This window comes from Callithrix jacchus, chromosome 5 (assembly GCF_049354715.1).
Source record: "Callithrix jacchus isolate 240 chromosome 5, calJac240_pri, whole genome shotgun sequence".
NCBI classification, from domain to species: domain Eukaryota; kingdom Metazoa; phylum Chordata; class Mammalia; order Primates; family Cebidae; genus Callithrix; species Callithrix jacchus.
This window is the reverse complement of record NC_133506.1, coordinates 64,214,666-64,218,846: the sequence shown is the minus strand read 5'-3', so window position 1 is coordinate 64,218,846 and position 4,181 is coordinate 64,214,666. Positions and strand designations below refer to the sequence as shown.

The 4,181-nt window shown below is 55.5% G+C and overlaps 1 pseudogene; it reads left to right on the top strand.

The window, feature by feature from the left end:
* Positions 1–776: 776 nt before the first annotated feature.
* On the top strand, positions 777–3,324 carry LOC100400762 (protein PML pseudogene; annotated as a pseudogene).
* Positions 3,325–4,181: the final 857 nt, after the last annotated feature.

The window sequence follows — 4,181 nt, the reverse complement described above, 5'->3', positions numbered from 1 at the left end:
TCTAATGTATATTTATGTAGTGCTTATGCATAGTGTCTGGCACTTGGTAAATTAGTTATTATCACTGTGGCTGTTATTTTTGTTATTAGCACTGCCTCCTTAACCAGCCTATCTCTATTTGTTTTCTGAGTTCCATTTCTTCCTTTTGCTTTAGAACTTTACTCATATTTTGGCATTGATCCTCATATCTTCTCTCTATATACTCTTTATGGGACTTTGTATCTGTTCTTCCAGCTTTAACTTTTTATGTTACCCCCCAAAAAACTGCACCTGTAGCCTCGACTTCCCTCCCATACATTACATCCTTATTTCTCATGTACTTTCCATAAATATCTCCACACAAATATCTTGCCAGCCAATGAAATTCACAATATTTGAAACTTAAAGAATTATATTCCTTTCAAAATCAGCTTTTTTTTTTTTGAGTTATATTTTAATGGCACACTGAGTCCCCTAGTAACTCAGGTTGAACATTTCATAATTACATCTAATTCCCTCCTCTCCCTTTATCCTCCATAACCAATCAATTACTAAATATTCTTGTGTCTACCTGGCCTCAGGCCTCTCCCTACCAATCTGGTTGCCCCTACGTTCAATCAGAGACTAAAGAGATGTTAGCCTAGAAACTTGAGGGACCTTCTTTTCTTCTAATTCACCTTCTTCTAAAACACTTTAGACACAACTGTCATATCAATATTCCCATATAGGCCAGGTGCAACGTTCCACTGTTAAAAATTCAAAGTGTTGCCCTTTCAGCTTCTCCTCCCGCCCTCCAAGATCTAAACCGAGAATCGAAACTAAGCTGGGGTCCATGCAGCAGGAGCCTGCACCCGAACGACCTCCGGTGCCCCAGCAGGACCCCACCCGGCCCCACGCGCCCACCATGCCTCCCCCCGACACCCCCTCTGAAGGCCGCCAGCCCAGCCCCAGCCACAGCCCTGCAGAACAAGCCACGGAGGAGTTCCAGTTTCTGCGCTGCCAGAAATGCCAGGCCAAAGCCAAGTGCCCGAAGCTGCTGCCTTACCTGCACACGCTGTGCTCGGGATGCCTGGAGGCGTCGGGCATGCAATGCCCTATCTGCCAGGCGCCCTGGACGCCAGGTGCAGACACACCTGCACTGGATAACGTCTTTTTCGAGAGTCTGCAGCGGCGCCTGTCGGTGTACCGGCAGATCGTGGATGCACAGGCTGTGTGCACCCGCTGCAAAGAGTCAGCCGACTTCTTGTGCTTTGAGTGCGAGCAGCTCCTCTGCGCCAAGTGCTTCGAGGCACACCAATGTTTCCTCAAGCACGAGGCCTGGCCCCTGGCAGAGCTGCGCAACCAGTCGGTGCGTGAGTTCCTGGACGGCACCCGCAAGACCAACAACATCTTCTGCTCTAACCCCAACCACCGCACCCCTATGCTGACCAGCATCTACTGCCGCGACTGTTCCAAGCCGCTGTGCTGCTCGTGCGTGCTCTTTGACAGCGGCCACACCGAGCTAAAGTGCGACATCAGCGCGGAGATCCAGCAGCGACCGGAGGAGCTGGATGCCATGACGCAGGCGCTGCAGGAGCAGGACTGCGCCTTCGGTGGGGCGCACGCGCAGATGCACGCGGCCGTCGGCCAGCTGGGCCGCGTGCGGGCGGAAACCGAGGAGCTGATCCGCGCGGGCATGCGCCAGGTAGTAGCTCACGGGCAGGCGCAGGAGACCGAGCTGCTGGAGGCGGTGGAGGCGCGGTAGCAGCGCGACTACGAGGAGATGGCCAGCCGGCTGGGCCGCCTGGACGCTGTGCTACAGCGCATCCGCACGGGCAGCGCGCTCGTGCAGAGGATGAAGTGCTATGCCTCGGACTAGGAGGTGCTGGAGATGCACGGTTTCCTGCGCCAGGCACTCTGCCGTCTGCGCTAGGAGGAGCCCCAGAGCCAGCAAGCTGCCTTGCGCACGGATGGCTTCGACGAGTTCAAGGTGCGCCTGCAGGACCTCATCTCTTACATCACCCAGGGGACAGATGCAGCTGTATCCAAGAAAGCCAGGCCAGAGGCTGCCAGCACTCCCAGGGACCCTATTGATGTTGACCTGCCCGAGGAGGCAGAGAGAGTGAAGGCCCAGGACCAGGCCCTGGGGCTGGCTGAAGCCCAACCTGTGGCTGTGGTACAGTCATTCCCCGGGGCACACCTCGTGCCAGTGTACGCCTTCTCCATCAAAGGCCCTTCCTACAGAGAGGAGGTCTCCAATACAACCACAGGCCAGAAAAGGAAGATCATTCAGACCCAGCGCCTCAGGAAGGTCATCCAGGAGTCTGAGGAGGGTAAGGAGGCGAGGTTGGCTCGGAGCTCCCCCGAGCAGCCCAGGCGTAGCACCTCTAAGGCAGTCTCACCACCCCACTTGGATGGGCCGCCCAGCGCCGGGACCCCCGACATGGGAAGTGAGGCCATCCCACCCAACAGCAACCATGTGGCCAGTGGCGCCGGGGAGGCAGAGGAGTGCATTGTGGTGATCAGCAGCTCAGAAGACTCAGATGCCGAAAACTCGTGCATGGAGCCCACGGAGACCGCCAAGCCACAGTCCTCGCCAGCCCAGTCCCTGCTGAGAACACAAGAAGCCTCCATCCTGCCGCGTGGTACATGCCATCTGCCGGCTTCGCCTCCCCACTAGCCCACTGAGGTTCCCGACGCTGAACCTCAGAGCCAGCCTGCCAATCACCAGGAGCACCCTGCCGTCCACCGTGGGATCCGTCACCTGTTGTGCAGAGCACAGAGAGCCATCCACCTTCGCCATGCCCTCCACTTGCACCCTCGATTGCATCGGGCCCGCCTTCCGACTTGGTCTCACCACGTGGTTTAGGCCAACACTCCTGCCACCACAGGGCCCCTCAACCATCCTGCCAGTGCCCAGGAACATCCTGCCCAGCTGCAAAGGGCCATCAGCCCACCCCGCCGGATACGAGGGGCCATGAGATCCCGAAGCCGCTTCCTCCGGGGCTCCTCTCATTTATCCCAGTGGCTCAACCACTTCTTTGCCCTCCCCCTCTCCATGGCTCCCCAGCTTGACACTTCTTCCATGCTGGGGGCAGGGGGAGGCAGAGCCCAGACTCTTGGAGCAGGTGTTACCCCTGGGGATTCTGACAGAGGCCCCATGGAAGCCCCTCAAGTCCAAGTTCCTCGGGAAGCCTCTCCAATTACAATCCCACCACCCTGTTCCCCAGAAAAACCTCGCATCAGCCCAGTCCCAGGGCCCTGTCAAGCAGGCCTCTGAGCGTGCCACTCCTCTCTTGTAACCTTGCAGCCAACACCCCTGCCCAGCCCCTGAGCTGCCTCCTCCAGCCCATGCTCTTACAGGCCCTGGAGAGTAGGCATTCATTAATTGTTGGTTAAAGAATGAATGAGTGAATGGCTATGCATGGACCTCTGGGTAGGGAGACTTGGGTCTTCTCTGGCTGAGAGGGGAAGGCTAAGGCATGGCTGAGATTCAGGCCACCCTCCCAGGCCTCTTTGCCCAAGAAGGAAGCTTCTCTCACACCTGCACCCTCCTGTGTTCTGAGTCCCTGGCCAATAGCACAGCCCTCCATGCCCTGACCCCCACCCCAAGCCTTTCCACAGGGCCTTTGCTAGGACCTAAGCCCATGAGCACAGGGACTGGCTATCCCAAGACCTGGTAGACATGGCTGCTCAAAAAACACTTGTTGAACGATTAAAAAAAAAAAAAAATCAAAGTGTTGTTCCTTAACTGAAATGGGTGGGGGCTGGATCTTTAAGTAATTTTTATATCAGTAATTCATGTAGCCTCCTCTTGGTCATCTACACATGGCTCTACCCTCGATGATATGGGCATGCTTAACTCATGAGTGGGGATGCCTGTCTGACCTGAGATAATCTATGTCTTTTTTCTTTTTTAGACCGAGCCTCGCTCTGTCACCAGGCTGGAGTGCAGGCACGCTATCTCAGCTCACTGCAACCTCTGCCTCCTGGGTTCAAGCAATTCTCCTTTCTCAGCCTCCTGAGTAGCTAGGACTAGAGGCATGAGCCACCATGCCCAGCTAATTTTTGTATTTTTTAGTAGAAACGGGGTTTCACCATGTTGGCCAGGATGGTCTCAATCTCTTGACCTCATGATCCACCAGCCTTGGTGTCTCAAAGTGCCAGAATTACAGGCGTGAGCCACTGCGCCCGGCCGATAATCTATGTCTTATCTTCTTTTT